This window comes from Numida meleagris, chromosome 5, assembly GCF_002078875.1.
Source record: "Numida meleagris isolate 19003 breed g44 Domestic line chromosome 5, NumMel1.0, whole genome shotgun sequence".
Lineage (NCBI taxonomy): Eukaryota > Metazoa > Chordata > Aves > Galliformes > Numididae > Numida > Numida meleagris.
In genome coordinates, this window is record NC_034413.1 from 64,183,759 (window position 1) to 64,206,297 (window position 22,539).

General features: G+C 40.5%; 1 long non-coding RNA gene across 4 annotated transcripts in view; it reads right to left on the reverse strand.

The window, feature by feature from the left end:
- The window catches only part of LOC110400643, a 48,773-nt gene continuing 32,107 nt past the window's right edge, over positions 5,874 to 22,539 (reverse strand). For 3 of the 4 annotated variants that reach the window (XR_002439986.1, XR_002439987.1, XR_002439988.1), the window contains exons 2-4: positions 20,569 to 20,678; positions 7,018 to 7,130; positions 5,874 to 6,122 (exon numbers count right to left, since the gene is read on the reverse strand). This is a non-coding gene — a long non-coding RNA (uncharacterized LOC110400643). Of the gene's footprint in view, positions 6,123 to 7,017; positions 7,131 to 12,091; positions 12,570 to 13,113; positions 13,299 to 20,568; positions 20,679 to 22,539 lie in introns of those variants that run through there. The other variant, XR_002439989.1, reaches the window with a different exon arrangement.

Consider the following 22,539-nt stretch of genomic DNA (forward strand, 5'->3'; position numbering starts at 1 on the left):
CTAGCAGTGAACTTACTGTGCAGATTATGATCAGAAAATACTGGTGTGCATGGGCTAAAAATATAAACTCAGAAGCTAAATTCTCCTTTTTCCTATTTGTTTTTGATCCAATCGATATAGACAGTATCTGAATTCTTCCTCGGAGCATAACTGAGCTTAACTGGAACAGAACTTTTATTGCTGAAAAGTTGTCATTGACTGTCATTAATCTTTCTACTGATCCAAATAGTTTTTGATCACATTTTCCTGCAATATCTTTGTGGACTCAGGATTTGCTTCATTTAGACACGATGCATAATGTATCACTTTGATAGTCACCTGCATTCTTCCTGTATCTGCAGAACTACTAAAACCAAACCGAGTTGTGTTACTTCCTGTGGCCTATAATGATGGAAAAATACGTTTTGAACAGCAACTATCAACCTATTAAACTTCAAAGAAAGAGAGTTAAAAAAGCCTTTCAGTATCTCCAGTTTGCAGAATATATGAATAGACCTAAAATATTAAAATGTAAGAAAATCAATTATTGAACCACATTATTTATTCACTGACACTTTTCGTCAGTTAAGTTGAGCTTCTGTTTTTCAGGCTTCTTATGGTGTATTTTATCATGGTGATTCTCCTTTTTGCACCTCTCCTTCAAGTTTCACTGTTTTCTTTTAACTCTTGTATCGCACAGATAAGCTGTAGTACTAGGCTCTGTAATGAAATGAAACTGTTTTTGAAAAACTGCAAGGAGTTTCATTCATCATCTTCCTCATGTATGGGATTTTCCTCAGATTGACATTCTTCTTTTTCCTTTCCCGAAATAAATTCACTCATGTATTCATTCATTTTTCCATGCTAGTGCCTGGGAGCCGTACCAGTGTCAATGGAAGAAGGATGGATATTCTCATGGTGCCACAACCTCAAATCATGCTCTCCAACCTGTCCAAAATTGTATTCTTCTATCAGGTTTACCTTAAACTGCAGTGCTCCGTGATCTTCTAGTTAAACCTTCTTTTCAGCACTGACCCAGCACTGCCAATTCTCTCTGACGTGCCACATAACTTGAGGACATTTTGCCCATTTCAGGATGAAAGGTTTCAAAAGCATTCCCTTGATTGACATGGCCATTAACACTTCGTGGGCCACCCATACAGCTAAAAAACAAGTGAGAGATACCCAAGCTAAGATGCTCCTGGGGACAATGCTGACTGCAGCTGTACTTAAAATTGTGGCTACCCCGCATGCCTTTGCTTTCAAGGAAACCAAATCAATACCCTCCTACTAAATGCTGTCTGCTCAGCACCATATAAACATCAGGTTGTCTGTGGTGGGTGCTAGCTACCAACTTGCTGTTCCAGGGGAGAAATGGAGAGCTAAAGAAGATTAATTCCAAGCTGCTAAGCAGGACCATTTCGCCTGTATGTTTGAGATTGATTTACAAATGGTGCAGTTCAGTGAAAGGATAACTTTCCCCATTACGTGCAAGATACAAGAAAGCAAAGCATGGATATATCTATTACTTCAGAGCACCTTTTGACACCCCTCCTGACTCCCTCTACTTTAGAAATGACATCCCTATGATAACATTTTGAATATGCTCAAAAATAAGTCTGCTATTAACTCAGAAAGAATTATCAGGCTCCTCTGATTATTGTCTGTAATTCATTTATAACACTCGAAATACCAAAGAGAGACACTTCAGTGTGTGATGAAACTGAAGCAGATGCTGCTCTTGGAGTGTACAGCTGCTTACCCAGCAAACACAAAGCACAGTGTTCAGCACGCAGTTGTGGGCAGCCTGATTGGTCTGTCTGAGCAGCTCTTCTCAGACCTGCATGGAGGAGAATGAAACAGCTAGCACATTTCACAATTTACCCAGAGGTGAGGATGCATACCCCTGGCTACTGACCCATGCCCCTGCACCTCCTAAAGAGAAATTTCTAAAGGTTAAGGTATTTTTTGTTTCTTAAACCCAGAAGAGTTTTAAATGCAGATTTGTCAGAGTGGAAAAGACTGCTAAAATCATTTAGTCCAACCATTGACCCCTCAGCACCATGCCTACTAACCACGTCCCTAGTGGTCACAGTGGACCTACGTTTCTTACTTATACTTAATGAAGTGTCAGCATCCTATAGCATCTTGAGGCATTAAGTTCCATCAAGCAATTATGTGCTCTGTGAAAAGTAATGTTTCCTTTCTGTTGACAAGAAGGTCCTTGCCATGCACAGGACAGGGTGACTCTCACCTTGCCAAGACCTATAGGTGTCACCTCAGGTATGCCACGGAGCAGTCACCGCTGGAGATCAGGAGGGCAGTTGCTGCTGAGAGGAGATAATAAACAAAACCAGCATCTGCCTCTATGTATGAGACGGAAGGGGCAACAGGCATAGACAAATACTGAGAAAAATGTTCACAACATAATAAACATTCACGTCGTGAAAATGGTCCTTGCCTTTCTATTCACAGAATCTGCAGCAGAAATGGATCTGTGTTTTCTTAGGTACAAACTTGGCTCGTTACACTGGAGAGCACACAAGCAAAACACACCATGCTCAGGTCATCTCTGTTAGCAACACACATGGCCTTGGCTAAAGTGATGGTCCTCAACACTAACCCAGCACCTAAATCCCACACTAACCACAGTTCCCAGCCTGGTCTTATATCAGATTATCTGGTTCCAAGTACCACTGCAATGATTTCGCCTATTAGCTTCTGTAATCTACGGGTTATTCATAACTCCTTGAATACGTTGTTTGCAGCCTGGTCACAGAGTTCTTAGAGAAAAAGTACTTCAAGAAATTATTTGTCTTCCTTTTTTTTACGTTTAAGTTGCATACTGGCACACAATTCAACAAGGAATTGAAAGCTCCCAGGTCATTCAATAAGTAAGAGCCAGGTAGCTGCCTGTACTCCAGGCTGAGTGATCACCCAGTACTGCAGTGCATTTCAGCAGCATACTCATTTTCTCTCTTATTCTGGTTCTTATATCTGTCTTTTCACCAGAGTCTGAACACTTTCCTGTAACACATTAAGCAATATGAATATTAGATATCACCTCTGCAGTTCTCATGTTCACGTAGGGAATAGAGAAAATTACTTTAATGTTAATGATCACTTTATACCTCTTCAATTCTTAACCTGCTTCCAGCTTTTCAGGGCGGGTCCCTTTACCAGCTAGACTATTGGGCTTAGTGCTCATTCAGGTTGTGAAATGTATGGCAGTGACAATCCTTACGTTTTAAGTAAAACATTTTGTGACCTCTCTAGAGCAGTGTAGTTCAGGATGCCCAGGTTCTGCAAGGCACTAATGGCTGTTTCAAGCCAGTCGGCACCCAGAAGACAAGCTGACAGCATGGGGCTGGGGCAGCACGGTGCTCACCCAGATACCCCAGCCCAGCAGACAGGAGGGCAGCAGCAGCCAGGGCCCACCAGCCCCATTACTCTCCCCACCAATGCAGCCTCTGCTCAACATTTCTCTCCCAGCTGCCCAAGGCCTGGAGACAGTCAATTCTCTGAGCTGTCATTCCTTCTTTAGAAACCATTTTTGAAAAGCCATATCATGATGTTAAAAAAAAAAAAATCCCCTATTAGTACTTATCTTTCCACTAACATGATTTCCAGTTGTTTGTAGGCTTTGTTTAATATCATCCTTTCAATTTAAATGTTCTTATTCTGAGATAAGAAAAACAATTCACCGCCTTGCATTTCTTTTATCCATCCTAATTAGTTTTCTAATTAATTCATAACTCCAAAAGCCTTCATTTATTTCATGTTTCGATTTGACTTCCGAGCTGCCATAATCAGATTAGCAATCAAACCCATTTTGAAAATATTTCTTCTCCCAGGAAGCTGGGAAAGCTCGCACAAAACTGCCTATGTGAATCTAATAAGCTTACTGCTTCTTCTTTGTTCTCCCCGATCTAATTTTCAAGTTTGCAGACATCCCACTCCATCTGATGTGAATTTACTTGCACAAGGAGGATTCTTTCCCCCAGCAACAGCCGTGTTATTATTAGTTATTTGCATTACGGCTCTTGGAAAGGAAATGGAGCTGTAGGAAACTTAGTGCACCAAGCGTGTGGGCACAGGGCACCCAGAGCCTTGGGCTGAACCATGCCACTGCTCTGCAAGGACACTGCATATGCACCTGGAAAGAAGGCGTTCCACGATAAGGGACACAGACAACTGCAGATCAAATGAACGTGGCAGAGCAGAAGCAGATATCCATATCCTTCCCCGAAATACTCACGCCCCAATTCAAGAAAGCATCTCTCTTTGGAATAGCACTTAAATGTGCGCTTGTCCTTGAGTATATGCTCAGTCTTGCTGAAGTCTCTGAAAGATAATCATCCTCAAGAGCGCCATGAGGAAAGACAGAATGGCTGCAGTTCAATCACATGCCAAATGTGGGATGTGGAAAATGTAGCCCAAGAAGTAAAAAGTCATTGTCACGGCAGATTTATGACACAGCACTATCACACAGCATAGGAAGCAGCAATACTATGATCTCTTGTGCAACTGATATGCTCATTTTTGCCATTTTTCCACTGTAAATGGAGAAACTGTACAACACTTCCTACAGCATCTCCTCTACTATTTCTGCTGTCAAACTTTGGAGTTGTTTGGACGTTATCCCATGGTAACACTGCAACAGTTTCTTAAAAATCCCAACAAGTACTGTCTCGTGTTTGCTCTCACCTTCTGGTATTAAATGACACCACAGAGAACCAATTCAAAACCACCCAAACACACCACATTCAGGCCACAGTCACAGTGTCTGTATCGTCAAAAGAGTTTAAAATGGCAGAGCATGCTACCTTCTTTTATATGCATGAAGAGAAAGAAAGTGTGAAGAAATGACAAATAACTTCTTAGTTCACACAAACATGCAACGACAAGCAGCTGAAAGAGTCACCCACCTTCAGCACAGGTTTTGCAAATGCAAGTTTTTAAACTCTTTAGACACATCGAAGTATCAAGGTTATAAAATCCAATTAAACATCCACCATCTCACCTCCAGAATGCCCTACAGCATCTGGCCAAGGTTAATGCCATAATAAAAACGTGGACATATACAGAAAGAGAGAAATTGAGTGGTGAGACCAGCTGTTTTACACTAAGGACAAGTTCTGCTGGATAAAAGCCATTACATGAGAGTTTTACCAAGGGTGAAAGGTTCATGCATACAGATGAAGAAAGCCTTGAAGAAGACAGCTACAAAAAAGAATTTATAATAAATATAAATAGCCATGCTTTTGTGTAACACAGAAGTCTCTTGCTTTTGGAATCTTTCAGAAGAAATCTAGGTAGCACGACATGACGATTCAGTTTAAATTAAGTTACTTGCACTAACCAACATTCATTTCTTTTTACCACAAGTAATATAGCAGTATTGTCATCGTTTCATTTTTTTTAAAGGGTGAACAACATTAGAAACCACCCTGGTTGTTTTTAATGAACACATTGAATGTGTTCATTCTCAATAAAGACCACACGCCTTGCTCGTGTCACTGCCATAGCAACTTTCAGAGAATTCACAGTATTTGCGTGTTTGTACATCAAACATTTGAATTCACACACTGTGGATTCAGGGCTGAAACTGCTACATGTGCAGCAGCGTAGGAGATTAAAAAAAACATAGACAGATTTTTCTTCTTCTAAAAACATTCTGCCATGCTCTCATGTAAAACATCACAGTAGCTGACAGTACCCAGATTACAATGTTTGTGTGGGCTTCAGGAAATAATCTCCCGTTAATTTTGAAATAACTTCTGGATGCTGCAATTGGCATAAATTTCAATGCAATTTTTTTTTTTTTTTTTTTTTTGGACAAATGAAACTCATTCAGACTTTCATCTGCTTGCAAAAGCAACCCAAGAGCATGCTCACAGCCTCCTCAGTGAGTGCAGGCGTGTTAGTGGAGCTCTGCTAAGGCACAGCACTCAGCTGCTTGCAGCAGAGCCTTACTGCTTCCCTAAGCATCTTCCATGAAGGATTTAATACTTGCCGCCATCTCCTTCTGCTGCGCATCCCTCTGCCTGACGTGTGAGATAGGATGAGTACACTTTCATTACTCTTCCTGTTTTGGCACCTCACTGACAGCCAGCTTCAGGGAAAGCACAGTCCCTCAGGATCTGACAGGAGTGAAAAAGAAAGCGGGATGTATTTGGCAAATGCAATCAGTTTCAAAGGCAATCCCGTAAACTATCTTAGGCTGGAGTATGACAGTACCTGCTGTCAGAGATGCTCGCCCCTTTACAGACACCCACAGCTCCAGCAGTACTTACCATAGCCCACTACATCCCACCTTTATCAGAAGGACAAGGAAGAACAGAACAGATCTGACAAGCACATGACTTGCCATACACCCCTGTTCTTTGTTCATAGAGGTGCCCCTTATGCTACAGGAGATAAGAACCCTTCACCAAGCACGTGGGGAATATCTATTGTTCATGCAACCAAAACATACTTGCAGGTTTCTGTTTATGTACTGCTCTGACAAAAGACTTTAAGTTACTCTTACAACCACCAAAGCCTTGTTTTCTGACACTGAGATTTTACAGCCCTCTTGCAGAGGTCAGAAATCAGCTGGTCTCACTTCAAAGTACTTAATCCCTTTCCCAGGTCCTTTCCACAGTCACCCGCATAACAAACTAAAAAGGCAAGCCTGATACTTTATTTTCATATCATGTATTTCACAGGAGATGTAGGAATGTTTTCACCTAGCTTTGTGCACTTAGGTAGAAATGCTGATGACTCCATGTAAACAGAGTATCACAGAATCATTAAGGTTGGAAAAGATCACTAAGATCATCTAGTCCAACCATCAGCCCATCCTCACCATGCCCACTATCCATGTCCCTCACATCCATAGGAAAGTCTTGTTTCTCCCAGAAGCAGCTCTGTCTCTCCACTGACTGCGCAGGGGTCCCAGTGCGATGGCTTTCCCAGCCTGAATGCCTCAAATGAAGTAAATCCAGTTCCCTTTAATGCGTCCTTAGCACTAAAATACCCTGCATTGCTACTCACTTGCCTTTGTGTTCATTCCCATCCTTCACATTGCCACAGATGTGCAGAAGGCACTGGTTCTTCCCATGCAATCTCTAAAAACTGAAATTAGCTGGGCTTCTCTTGTCTCTGACCTTTGGGAGCAGAAAGGAGAGGAGAGCATTTATTTTACGTGAACAATACAGGTTTCAAAACCACAGCGGACTGAACAAGCAAATACAAATATTACTCTCTATGTATGAAAAATGATGTCAGTAGAGAACACCAAAATACGTCTTTGAGACATTTCCTTACTGGAGGGAGAAATAAATTAAAGCACACAATAAAACTTTTACAGCAGTTAGTGGTTTCACTTTGGAAAACCTGCTAGGAACACAGTTAATGGCATAATAAATTATTCTTTTTTGTGAGAAATGATAATTTGGGGTTTTAAGGTATGACAATTTCTTGTAAATCTAATCAGCCAGCCAGCAATTCATAACTTACAACTGCTTCACCTCTTTCTGTGCAAGCGCAGCAGTGCTGTGTCATACAATCATCGCGTGCTCAGCTTTGCTTGCAGATCAGCCCAAGTCAGCTTTGAGCTTTGGATTGAGTTCAGAAGAGGAATGAGAGGTCCAAAATGACAAAGTCAGGCAGCTGGAGATGGCTTGGTAAATTTTGAAGGGTCTGGAGCATAATTATGAGGAGAGACTGAGGAACTCGGTTTGTTCAGTCTGTAGAAAAGGAGGCCCAGGGGAGACCTTACAGCTCTCTACAGCTGCCTAAAAGGAGGTTGTGGTGAGGTGGGAATCGTCCTCTGCTCCCAGGTAACAGTGATAGTGTGAGAGGAAAGGGCTTTATGTTCTGCCAGGGGTGGTTCAGATCAGATATTAGGAAAAACTCCTCTGAAAGTGTGATTAAGGATTGGAATGGGCTGCCCAGGGAGGTGGTGGAGTCACTGTTCCTGGAGATGCTCAAGAACTGTGGAGATGTGGTACTGAGGGACATGGTTATTGGGTGTGGTGGAGATGGGGTGAGGTTGGACTGGATGATCATAGAGGTCTTTTACATCCTTCGTGATTTTATGATTTTTGGCCTACTATGAAATACTGGATCACAGGGTACAAAAAGAGTTTGTGGTTGAAATAAATATTGAAATGCTGTGTGGGACAACCACAGCTCAAACAGAAGATTCAAGAGGTCCATCTGAGCTCCAGCTCCTGCTTCAGAGTTTCACTTTCAACCTGAACTCAGAGTTTTACAGGGAGAGATAAGAGCCTGAACCAGAGGTCGACAGACCACAGTGAGAAGATACAGCAGGAAAGGAGGTCACACAGTGATGAGTGAAACTTAAATATTTGTGAATGATGTGGTGTGAATTTGTGAATGGTGTGATGAGTGAAACTTAAATATTATATTTGTCCATTATAATTCTTGTTCTACATTGTTACATATCCTGAAGAAAAAATGAATGCACTACAGTGGTTTTGTTTAAGCCTCACTGGAGAGTGTGAAGTGATTTGGACTTTGTGTGATTTCATCTCTTGCTCCTCTTGTTGCCTACCAGCAAACAGAAGCCAAAAATCTCACTTTAAAATCAAGCAGCTTTCATCTCCAATCATTAATTATCACAAACTCTCCATGAAGCTGGCGAGGAGCACTGCCCTCCATTTCTCAAACAAAAAGACAAACAGCAGCACAGCAACTTTACAGAGTCAGAGAGAAAAAAGCACAGAGTCTAAAATGTGATTTAACATCTTCCCCTGCTTTTATGAACTGAGTAGCAGCAGAAAACGTGCCCTAGTTGAGTTGCATTGGGCACTAAGTCAGCAAATACTCTAAATCACTCTTCTGGAAGTCAGTAGAAGTGAACTTCACATACTTGTGACTAAGCCATTCAAAAAAAGCAAATGGTTGAAAAACTCATTGGTAGAAAATACAGCCCATGAAGCCTGTGCTCCCCAAACAGCTCTGGTCTCAGTCACCTCTCCTGAGCCAGAATAAACCTTGTCTTGAGCACTGCTGCCCTCCATGTCCTTTGCCTCCTGGTTTGTGATGAGATTACTCCTCAGGACAGTACTTCAACACCTATCCACAAGAATCATAGAATTGTTTGAGTTGGAAGGGGTCCTTGAAGGTCATCTGGTGCAACTCCTCTGCAATGAACAAGAACACCTACAATTCCATCAGGTGCACAGAGCCACAACCAGCCTGACCTTGAGTGTCTCCAGGGACAGGGTATCCATTATATCTCAGGGCAACCTGCTCCAGTGCCTCACCTCCCTTACCATAAAAAACATTTTCCTTATATCCAATCTAAATCTCTCTCTTTTAGTTTGAAATCATTTCCCTGTGTCTTATCACAACAGACCCCGCTGATGATTTTGTCCCTTTCTTTCTTATAGTTCCTTTTAGAGAACTTGTGCTACAAACTCCATACCCCTGACCACACCATTTCACATCTTACCACAACATAAATCCTGCTCCAAGCATAACGCATGTCACTTTTGTCAAAAGCCTCCAACTTCAAAGGGAAACAACAACAGAACAGAGCATCAAACAGATCCATGGTGCCTGTAAGCGTTTATATGGCTCCTAAGAGCAAGACTCTTACGGTTCATCTTCTCAGCTAGAAAAAAAGATCTGGTTTTCCCTTTTTTCTTTTTTCTGCTTTTCAGCCTTTTCCATAAAAAAAAAAAGAGCAAAATTAGATTTAAAAAAAAAATCCTACTTCAAGTGAAAGATTTGGTAGCAAAGAACGTGGTCAGCATGTAAAATTCAGGACATCTATTCCTATAAAAATAACATTTGAAAGCTTCTACTCAATTAGTGCTGCCAGTGCAAATTGTTTTCACTGGTAACGACATGATAAAATGTTAAACAGCAGGTGGGAGTTCCATTACTAAACGCCCAGGAGGAAATCAGAGGAAGGATTTTTTTTTTAATCTGCAGAGATTTAACCATTATTATAATTGAGTAACCTTCTTTAAAAAGAGAAACCAAGCTAAATTTTCCTGACCTTAATTGCTTTGCATAACTTTGTGTCATCTGTTATTGTTGTTCCTGCCCTAAGTGTCACTTGATATTCATGACAATCCATAAAGCCTATCACTCGTGATAATTGATGTCATTAATATACATTCTTTGAAGGCATTTATGTAATCATTATCCAACCATATGGGATGTGAAATCAATGATCTGAACTATGTCATTAATAATAAGTTAGATGTGAATGAGTTTTTCTAAAAATAAGCATTCTGCAAGTTATTTAATTTTTGTCATAGTAAACAAACAATAACCTCATTCTTCAGCTGAGAGAATGCATGGATGCACAAGACAGAGATTTCCTGCCTAAATACTGCCCCCAGGCATACAGAGCACCCTGACTGCTATTTCCCCTGCAAGATTTGAGCCACAGCCTACAAAGTGGGCAGATGCCAAGGTCCAATTTCTCCTCCCGTGACTGAAATCCTCCCTCAGTGACAGCTTCTTAGGAGCGATGTGGCTGAAGACAAGATCTGGTTGACAACCTCTTTACAAATGAGGTGCTGTCAAGCAGAATTCAACTTGATTTGTGCATTTGCAATGGAAACCATTTAAAATGTTTACTCACAAGCTCAGCACATTTGCTGAAAAGAAATGAAAAGATATTACCGTCTAGAAAGTTTTAATGCCATTTTATGAGAACTACTTTAAAGGATATCACTGCACTACATAAATAGTGTTCCACTGTTTAAAGTGGAATAATTATCAATAAAAAAGCATTAACACGACTGGGAAAGAAATGGCCCAGCCCACCTCCAGCTATGCAAACTGGGCACTGGCAGCACCAGGTTAGAGGAGGAGACTGTGATTGCAGTAGTGTTTCTGGAATTTCCATACATAGCTTCCTTCATCACTGTGCAGTTTTCTATTGGAGATCAAGACAGCTTTGATCAGGTTCTTTCTATTTTGTACTACATTTTTCTACTGCTGCCTGATCCCTTCTCCTTGCTTTGAAGAGGACCACGAGGACGCATCTCCCTGTTTTCAATCATCTGTTACTTGGGAAAAAAAGAGAACAAGGCAATCACACTGCAGGGGCAGCAGCAGCCAGGTTTTATTCTCATCCCTTAGAACCAGAGGAACATCTTTAAGAGGCTACAGCAGCATTTTGGCACCTGTCAACTTTGGCTTTCAGTAAAACTCATTTCCTTGCAGCCTCCTCGAATTAATGCTGGTGGCTAACACGTGCCTGTCCTGGATGACTACAAAGTTCAGTTCAGATTTCACGCAAACTGCATTCCTGGATCCCTCTTAAAGAAGATGTTGTTTTCATTCTAAATTTGATTATTTTAATTGCCAGACATAAAGATTTGCTTTCATTACCTTCACGTAAAGCATAGCGTTTTCCCCTCCTACAATCACTAAGTAACTCACATAAGAGAAAATACATTACATTGATTTTCTACCATAGGAAATACCTCAAGGAAAGGAAGGGATTGATTTTCCTCCATAGGAAACAAGACATTAATATTTTTAATCCAGCTGCTGCATTCACTTATCATCTACAGTGTGGAGAACTGTGCCATAAAAATGAAATTAGATGCAGAATAGCACAGATCACTCTTCTCTCATGTTATCTTCAAGTATTTAGTATTTTGGCAGAGCACAACATGAACCTTTAAGCGTTATCTGCACCCATCTATTTTCCAGTGGGTTCATACCTATTCATTCATCTTTCTGGAATGCTCTTTGGATATGACATATTTTGTCATGTGCCTGATTTCAGTGAGCAGACTCTGGATGGAGAATTAGCCACAAAATTTGAGTATGAGTGGAAAATCTCACCCTTTGCTACTGAAAATTACAGTCCTCTATCATATGTCAATTCCATGAAAATTTACAACTGAGGATTCAAATTCATAAGCAGCTTAAAAGATTCTATATGGGGTCTGCAGCATCCTTGACCTTAAAAACGTCTGTGCAAATTTTCACAGTGCAAGGATGATATAATATCAAATTTAAATAAAATTCTTGGTCTGAATAGAGCAGGAAAAAAAAAAGCTAGAAATAACAGCTCTAAGCACTGTGTAGTTTGTAGTTTGAATGCTACATTAGAGCTTGGGCTTACCCTTAGTGAAAATACATCAAGCACTATATTCTTCTGAGGTCCTCATCATGGACGAGCTGCTGCTGAACAGGAGCATTCCTCTATATGTCACATTTGCAGAAATGATTCCCAGCACTGCTTCCCTTTTCTGCACTGCATGCACAAGGGGGAACCAGCTTTCTGTGCTCTAAATGCCTGCAGGAGACATTGAGTGCTATGCACTATGTTCTCTGCTGTTCATGCAAGAAAATCCATGCCCCATCACAGCCCATTCCTGGGCAGATGACAGGGCCAGGGCAAAGCAGCAGGGTGAGCCTGTGTCAGCAGTGCCCCAGTAAAGGAGATTTGCTCTTGAGCATTCTGCTTCTCAAACACAACACTGGATTTCTCTTTCTCTTCAATCCCACTTCCCCAGGTAACAAACTAGATCCTCTTTGATCAGCGCTTAGAAGAGCAGGTGCCAGGCAGGTGAAATCATTTCGGATGGCATTTTCAGTATCTGTAAACAAAGTATCAGTAAAAGGTTGAATACGTTCTCTCCTCCACACTGTGGAGAGATGCAGTCATTGATCTGGACGTTAGGCTGATGCGTTATTGAAAGAAAGACTGATTATCGTTGCATCTGAAGTGGCACAAGATATCAATAAGAAACTTTCTACACTTAGCACCAATGCAGGCAGCTCCTATTTTAAGGAAAATATGTTGGCCATTAGCAAAAACTTGACTTTTCTCATTGTTACTCAGTGATTTTCTGCAATTTAAAAAGAAAAAAATGATTAGTTTTAGCTTAATAGACCTGAAATAAACACAGTGAGTGTCATAACAGACAATGGAGATTAAATGCAGCTTCTAGGGTCTTTTTTTTAAACAGCTCAACAAAACATATACACCGAATTCTTCTAATCAGCCTCTTCTAAGAGTGTACCAGGAGTGCCCATGCCTCCCTTTGGTCTCAAGTTAGCCATGAAGTTCCCTTTAACGTCACAAGAGCTGTACATGTTAAGGTGAAAAATAACCTAAAAAAGATAAACTGGCACACTCACTTTAGGTATGCATTCATCATCTTCTTTGTGCCATCTGCACAGTTGAAAGGCCCCACAAATGGTAAGACATGGAATCTTCCAGCCACTCTGCAAAGGCAACCAAAAGCTGGTGCTCATCTGCTGCATGCAGTAGGCAGTCTGTGTATCAGTGGCTTCCGCTCCCAGTGACATAGGTACCAGTGTGGGCCCTGTGAAGTTTTGCCTCCCTCGCAGCCTCGCTCATTTCCCAAACTTTATTTTCTACCTAGCTCAGACAGAATTCTATTCATTTGCCTTTCTAACATTTTTCTTAAAGGATTTGACTGCCTTTTTATTTTTTACCAAAGCTCGAATAGGTTCCTTGACAGGCTTTAATAACAGTTACTGAAGTGAAGTGAAGTCAAGAACGTCCTGTAAGACCTCCGTGCTCATTTGACGTTCATTATACACTAAAGAGCAAATGAATCCACAAAAGGCATTCACAGATGCACTGTTAGCCATGCTGGTAAAATATTCCAGACTCATCATCCTGGGAGATTTCAGCACTTACATTGGCGAGATCTCACATGAAAGAAAATAACTACTTTGAAAATAAGAAATCCTCATTTCCCAAAGACTTCAGAAGTCACTGAGGCCATGCAAACACACTAGACAAAGATATTTCAAGTCTCACAACCAGCCAGTCTCAAACACTTTGCCCTCTTGCCAAGTTCCAGTGTCCAGAGGCATCAAGCCAGAGCCATGGCATGTGACAGACCACTGAACATCACGGCTTATCCCCTGCCCGTGCTGCTGAGCTGAATAGCTCAGTTTCCAGGGAATGGGCTGATTTCTTTAACCCACTTCTAATTTTGAAGATACCTTCCTACAAGCAATGAAGGAAAACTGTACTTGTGCCACACTTGCTTGGGTTATGGAGTCCTATTCGATACCTCTACAGAAAGCAAGGTTGGCAATACCTGAGCTCCTCTGTCCGCAAGGCATGGCTGATGCACAATTCAGCTACACAAGGGGCCGCAAAAGATCAAGCCACCCATAGAGAGCAAATGATTACAGCTGAATCCACACCAGGAGGGAGTTCACACTGAGGGGTTGGAGAGAGAAATGTTTGCAGGCGTAGCTCAATCCTTCTAGGGGCTGATGGTGCCTGCCCACCACGGTCACACAGACCAGTACAGCCAAGGAACACACTCCCATTCCCATCAGACAACAGCAACAATGAATAGAGTTTCTATAGCCCCTTGCAGAGTAGAAGCTTTCAGTCTATCAAAGAGCATCTTAGCACCAATCTGCGTGCCTTTGTTAGATGAGTTAGAGCCTGTACAACAATGTACCTGGATGTGGAGCCATCAATATCTAAAAGTACCATAGAGGACACAGCCACATGGACTGGTAGGAGCCATCCTGGATGTCCTACATTCTCCTGTAGCTGCCCAGAGAATGTCCTGGCCACAGTGATGTCCCCATCGTAATCCCCCAGTTTTCAACGGCTTCAGGTTTAAGGCACAGGTTTAAGCTGTTTCTCAGGTGAGATGGCACCTTGAGCCACAAGGGCTGTCCATGCAGAGGGTAGCACTTCCTTGCTGACTTGTGCAGAACATTTGAATGTGTCCCCCACGCAAAAGCTAGAGGGAAAGAACAAGCCTTTGGTCATCCTTGCAGTGTGTGCATTCTAAGACACATTGGGAAACACTTAGGGATTATAGCACAGGAACATGTTCCTGTGCAAAACCTAACAAAACAATAAGCTGTTTAAAAGTGAAATGTCACTGCATATTTGAGAGCAGTTCATAGTAAAATTGTCACAAGCTGCTGCCAGTTTGATTATATTAAGCTGTTAGCCTGGCAAATGTCACTCTTATTAGCTTGTTTTCCACATGTGGCATCTTGTTACACTACACATTGACTGAACATCCAGGAAAGCAGTGATTATCTGCAGTTATTCATTCTGGCACGAAGATCCCCAGATGAGAATATGCAGCCACTGCTCACTTACAAATAAATACAAACTCAAACACCTTAGAGCTATTAAGGAGACAGACAAAGTTTGCTTATTCTGCCCCAGGTACTTACATCTCATCTTTCTTCTCCAGAAATAACATTACTACACTCTGCAGTTCAGAAGAGGTTGTAAATCAGAGTGCACGGAATGGGATATAGTTGCCATTTTCTATTGCCAACCACTTATAGATTTCCAATAAACAGGTCTCATTCATTGTGAAAATTAGATAATTGAAACTATCTGTTCGCTTCAAGGCAGTGGTCTCAGAGGTGATGCTTGTGTGTAGCACAACAAGTAGGGGACAGAAGCTGTAACTCACAATACCATCCTCTGCTACTCATTTGGTTTGTCAGTAAGAAGAGTGTTTTATGAGATACCAGAGATGGTTGGTCAGCTTCTTTCACTTGCTATTCTGCCTGAAGAACACCCTTTTATCCCCTATTACTATTTCTATCTCAGTAGAGATATTGAACAATGATAAGAGAATGGAATCCTGTCAAAAGCAGCAGTTCCTAATGATTCTGCTATCTCTTCCATGTTGAAGATTGCTAACTATACATTATTATGCAGGAGTAAATACATTAGTATATTTGCTAGCATAACGAATACTGCCTAACAAATTGGTGCGCAGCCATTTCCATTGAAGAGTAACGCATCTAATAAAGGATTAATTAAATTTCTCTGCCTTTCTGATTAAAATCTTAGGGGTAAAAATTAATATTTTGTGTTAGTCTATGCAGTGAGGTAGAAGAGGCAGAGAGCTTTGTTGATACTAAACGTTTGCAGGAAGTACAGTCTAGGGAGATACATGTGTATCTCCAGTTTAAGCAGAAGAAAATAAGAGAAGCTTCACATTCATTAAATTCATCTATATAATTTATCTTCATTTAGAGCCATATTTTAACCAACTCCTCGCTCCAGCAGTAGTCCTCTTAGCCATTAATCGTTCAAAACCTGTATTCAGCTATGGCACAAGAAAAGGCATCTTTCTCTTTCAGACTGATCATGATCAGACTAGATGCTCCCTGATCGAAAACTAAAAAAAATAAGTAGGTATAGTAGCAGATAATCTGACAATTGATGGTGGTGATATTTGGATGATCTATCACAAATTTGCCAGACACAAAGCTATTGACAAGCCACTGTGCCTCACCCTCGGAGGGACTGCTGCTTGGCCCCGGGTGACGCCACTTGTAAAAGTTTCATTTACTGTCGGCGCTTGTCCCGTTAGAGAATTCTCAGTGTGGCATCAGAATAGTAAGTCCTTATTCTGTTTAACATACATCTTATATATCCTTCACTCGTAAGCAGTAAATCCACTCGCGGTTAATTAGCCTTAAGTTCTTCCCAACAACATAGATAACAAACAAAGGGTTCCTTCACTGTCCCAGATGTGGCTACATTAGCTGTGCATACTAAAGAGTATTCTGTTTACACTTTAGCCCTGTCTCCAGACTCCGGAGGCCTCATAGCGATAAGATCTACCAGAGTCTGTTGAGCTCTTTGTTGTTACATTTCCCCCCACAATTTACTACTGTTTACGTGCTAAGTCACTTTTCTATTACACGAAATAATGTGGAGGTATGAGACATTGTTTTAAACTGTGACCTGTTAACTTGAAAATGTTGATTCAAGAAGTTTTAATAAGAAACTAGCTCAGTGGAAAGGAGCACTTAATTCTCGTTCACACAGTTGGCAGAGGCATTGGATTGGATATTTACCTCTAGCATGTTTTGTATAAAGGAGAGTTTAATCCCTATGCAGAAACGTTTCTAAAAATAACCAAATTCTCTCAAACTTCTATTTCTTTATTAAGAGTTTTCTGCTTTTTACAATAGAATCAGTCTGTGCTCAGCTCCTGTGAGATAATGTGAGCTCTGCAGCAAGGACATACCCAAAGTGTGCAGAGTGATTCTTTTCTCTTCTGATGCAGAACTGTGCTGCAGATGCAGCTCTGGAAACACCATTTTCACTGTACTCAGAGACACAGAATTTCATGCAATCCATGTTAACAAGCATGACTGTGCCAAAGGAATACTCAACCCACATTATTAGTTCTTCTCGTACATGATGAGAAAACATGAGATAGTCTTAGTTTCAGCTGGGACAGAATTTTTTTCAACAGTAAGCAACCCAGAAGCATCTAGTACTTCGTCATTTTATCGTTTATAATACTTTCATGCTACATTCTGCATCATTCATTTCCAGATCAAAATGATATTTTTACTAAGAATATTTAAACTATGATGTACCTGCGGAGAAATACATGATTGCTCTGCGAGAGAACGCATCAAATATTGAAGCTGGCAAGTCCTTTAGTCATAAGCCAAGAGATTCACTGCACTTGTTAAAATTGAAATATGCAACACTGGAAAAAAAAAGTATATAATTATAATTTACAGGGACAGTATTCAGTGAGTGGTTTGATTCAAGTCATCTGCATGTGCTGCTCTCAACAACCATCCTTCTGCACGAAAACTTTGAGTTCAAACAAAACAAATGGAGAACTGGAATTCAAGTTGGTGTTTTACACCACACAATGACCATTCAAATAGAAAAATCCCCACTGATTACAATTATTTGTGGGTGTTGGTAAGGATAAGAAACTATTTTAGCTAATTTATGAAGATTAGAATAGTCCTGCCCTATGGGAAACAATTTATATAAGCATATTCTAAAATAAATTTTACATCAGGAAAGAGCTAAAATTTTGGCAGCATAGCTACACTAGCAAAGAGTAGACACAATAGTATTGATTAAAATTTGCATAATAGCTGCTTAAATAAAAATGCAGCTTTCTATATTACAGCCAATATATTAATACACTTTTCAACCACTTTCAGAAGAATAACGCATTTCTAGTTTCAAAATATTTTTTGTCCATGTAGTCTGCCAAATCAGGGGCTAAAACGTAAAATATTTTTTCCATTAGTTTTAGGTAATTGAAATGCAAAGTGCTGAGCAGTTAATCTTTCCAGGCAGGAAAAGCTGCCTGCTGTCAGATTTTTTTTTTTTTTTTTTTTTTTTTTTTGCTGCTCTTTGTAGAGTCAATAACAAGTGTCTAAACGCAGGAAATGATGTAGAGGTAGTGTTCAAAGGTAAAGATATGATAAGGTGGTGTTTGCATTCTGGATAATATGAGAAAGTCCAACATGTACGCAGGAAGATTTTTCTCCATGTCAACTAATTAGCATGTTTATTGGAAGCATTAATTATTCTGACAGGCTCGTGGACTGTTAAGTGTGTTAACTCCTCGCATGCTCCCTTCCTACATGCCTTTCCAGGCATTGTTTACATGCCAGCAATCACAGGTAGGTTTCCATATCTTATTAAAGCCAAATGAAATAGTGTTCTATTCTAGCACATGTTAGAAGTAAAAAGTAAATATGATTTGGTTTCAAATTACGCCCAAGAAAAATACAGCTTGGTGACAATGAAAAAACCCTTGACACCTTGTGTCTGAGCATGTGGTGCTATCTCAGTCTCAGAAAGATGGATTAAATTTAAGCTTACAGCTGAAAAACAAAGATCCTAATATTTACGAAGCCACCAAAGATAAGCACAGAGTTGTCCTAATTCTTCTCAATGAATGACTGCCATATAAACTGCACAGCTTTCTGATGCATCCCAAAATGCGGTTCCTATATAGATGCCCAATATAGAAAACTGTTGAATTGTTCTCAAGCTAAAGAGTGGGAATACAATAAAATCTCACCTGTAGCCTCATGTATCTGGTTCCCACTATCCTCCCACTGCAATGGGCTCCAGTTGTATCTCCAGGCACTGGTTTGGCTCCTGCTTTACGTGCAGGACTCCTGCCAAAGCCCCATAGCACAGCTGGGACTGACAAAGAAGCTTCAGAGGATTTGGGAACTGACGCTTCACCAAAAAATCTTAAGAAGATAAAGAAAAGCATTGGCAGGCTTGATCTTTCAACCTCATGTGCAACATTAAATAAGGGTTTGGTTCTGTATCAATAGAAGAAATTGATTTACAGGCAACATGGTAACTGCGAGCAACAGCAATGTTACTTGGGCAGTGTGCTCACACCAGCCTCTTCCACAGTATTGTTCCTTCTTGTGGTTAAAGCTGTGGAAACAAAAAATAATTTACACCACGTCCAAAAGCACCACTCAGAGTCACATTTTCTAGCCTGAGCCTCGCAGAGATTTTTCCCACAGAATAGAAGAAAAAAGTTATTTGTTTTCTATTTTATCTTTGTCTATTTGCTATAACACAGCTTTCGGGCAGTAACACAACTCCTGTTTGCTTTATGTACCAGCAAGATGGGGCCAAGGACAAAACACTTAGAATGCCTCATAAATGGGGACATCACATAGGCTTGTTATTTTTTTCCCAGTTCAGCTTCTCCTGGTTTCCTTTTTGTCTCAAAAATTCAGACACAAATCTAATTATCAGTATCTCAGACCATCATTAGCAAAGTAGACACAGAGTAAATTAATATTACTTCAGGGAGATCATTACTTTTACAATCCCACAAAGTTTTTTAATATACCTTTCATTAGAGCTGTACCCCCAAGCATTTTGCAAAGAAATCAAGAACACTCTTGTGAGGCTGAGTAACTTCAGAGTAAAAAGAGAGAACACAAGAATCTACATAAAAGGAAAAATGCAAAGTGAAGATGAAATCCATAGAACAGTGAAGTGGCTGTGGCTGAGCCAGTAACAGTATTTGAAGGCAGATCCAAGCTCATCTTACTGATACTGACCTGATGCAAGCTGAAATGACACAGAAGAGCATCTGTAATGAACACAAATGTCTGCAGAAAGGTATAGAGAGAGCTAGGAAAAACCAAAGCTTGTTTCATTGCTGGGGTATTTCAAGACAACCAGTGCTGCTTTAACCTTCAAATTATGAGCACAGCTGCATCATTCTTAGGGATGGACAAAGTAACAGCAAAAGAAAATTTGGGATGCTCCATGCTCATCCAGGAGACATCTCAGCAGCCAGCCTGCTCCTGCTGCTACGCAGGCAAAAACAGAAGAGCTTCTACCAAGAAACTAGACCTTACAGAGCTGTTAGCTGACCGTGCCTCCATGCTTCAGGGCAGTTACTGTCCTGGTGCAATTCAAACAGTTCTCCAGTCAGTGACTTCAGTCGTTTTCCGTAAAAATGCTACAACCCAGGGGTCAGCATTTAGTAACGATACAGTGGCACAGAATTGCACATAACTACCTTTAAAAATCCACTAAAGACTCATCTGCCTCTCTAAGCATGTCAAAATTTACCACTCTGATATTAAATATACTTTGTTTTCTCAGGCATCTTCCAACCATACTTGTGTACAAGTAACAAAATCAACTCAAAAGGCAAAAGTAGCCAAACAGACTGAGGTCAAAAAGAGAAGAGCAGAAATGAAAACGGAAAAAGGACACCTGTGGACCTGTGGAATAACCAACCAAGCACCACTGTTAGATGTCTTACTACAATGATCAAGTTAATTGATACTTACCACTAAAATACATCTTTTGGATGAGGTAACTGAAGTTGGCTATAAAGCTTTCTCTTTCCCATGGGAAGAAAGGGGAACCAAGCCAGCAGTGAAGATCACCAGCCAAAATTCTATTACCCAAAAGATTAGAAAAATTAAAGGGTAAGTTGCTTATATATATAGATATTTGCTTCATATTTAATACTGCTGAGCATCTATCTATAAGTCTCATTTAAGTCACATGGAGCTGAAGGCACTGACAGACATCGTAAATCAGGCTAGGTAAGTGGCTGGGCCAATAACCAGCTGGTTTACCAAATCAATTTTAGAAGTTAATGATGTGAAATTAAGAGTTCCCACTTGAGTGCTGCATCAAAAAAATAATGTTTAAGAAGAAAGCTCTCCAAATTCACAATGCAAACATTTACCAATCTATTTTTTTTTGTAAGCAAGCCTGTACTATCAATTCAGTATTCAAGACACAAATACCAGTAAGAATATCTATACATCAAAATTTGTCTCAGCAATCGTTTAATTTCAGCTTCGTTTTTTTTTTAAACTAAGAATATACTGAATTTCAAGGGAAAAATATATTCAAAATCCTTTGACACTGACATGTTCAGGCTTATAAACAGTACAGACGGAACAGAACACAGCATTTTTTTATTCTCATCTTCCCCAAAGATGAAAACAACATCAAAGATTTTCAGTTGTCTGAAGGGCAGTATTTCCTACTTTTTGTTCAAGTTTAGGATGTTATAATAGACTAAAGTACTAAAGAAATCGCAGCCACATGGACTTTTTAATTGGTGCAAGAGGGAGATTTTTATCATTAAGTGAGCAATACTTCCTTTTTGCGTGCAGATGGGAAGCACTTCTAAGATCAAGTCTTCAGCTAGCAAAAACTACCTTAAAAAGCAATGAGCATTAGACTGTGAATGTACGTATTCTCCAAATAGTATGATTTTACCCTCAAGATTTTCGATAAGATGCTCTTCTCAGACCAGCAATTTCCTTTCCAAAAAAAGAGATTGTTGATAATTAAATTGATGTCCTTGGATTGTGGCCTCTGTTTCCCCCAAGAGGACCACAAGGTTTTGCCACACATTTTCTTCTCCTCAAAGAAGTCAAATGGACCCAACGGACTTGAGTCATAATCTCTCCTCTTTCAGACCTTGGACTGAGGAATGCCCTGTAACCTCAGGCTGGACAGGTGGCTGATCAGCACACCTCAACGTCAGCATTCTCCTACAGGTACCAGTGGTAGCAGGATACACAAAGGAATTTATTCATCCTCAGGAAGAATTTATGTTTCTCACATGATTAATACTCCTCTCAGAACATCAGTTATGTGCTAGCCAATCTCCATGTCCCCTGCTTGGTTCTCTGCCACCAAGGAGATATGTCAACTGTAGATATCGGTGACATCAGGAGAGCTTCCCTTGGCCATCCTGATCAGAAAATGGGATTGATTCATCCCTACATAACCCAGATGCTGGTCCATACGATAGATGAAAAGTCCTGCTAAAACTACCTTCAAGTCCTGTTTTCTCAGTTTCAGCTGAGCACACAAGCAAAATTGCCTCAGAAGCAAAAGGAATGGCCATTGCATCTCTTGCTGTCAGAGGTACCCTCAGCCCACAGATGTTCGGAAGTCTGTAAAAGTCACAGCTGCCCTTCTGGTACTGCAGTGAGTAGCACAAAACCTGACATGATTGCTCCAGTCCAATAGCTAAGCAACTGCTCTCCAGCTGGCCACTGAGATATCAGGCCGTTGATATATGGTAACTTTCTGCTGGACAGTCCTATTTAAAGTGTTTGAGCACCTCTGCACCTGGACTATAATCTTTTCACATCTATGGACATCTCTCAGTGAACATGGGTTTAGGAAGAGCACCATAAACTGCTGAAATCTTCAGGCCCAATGAAGCAACAGTTTGTCTTAGCGTTTGCCAGAAAAAACATACCAGGTAACTACTTTGAGAATTGTTG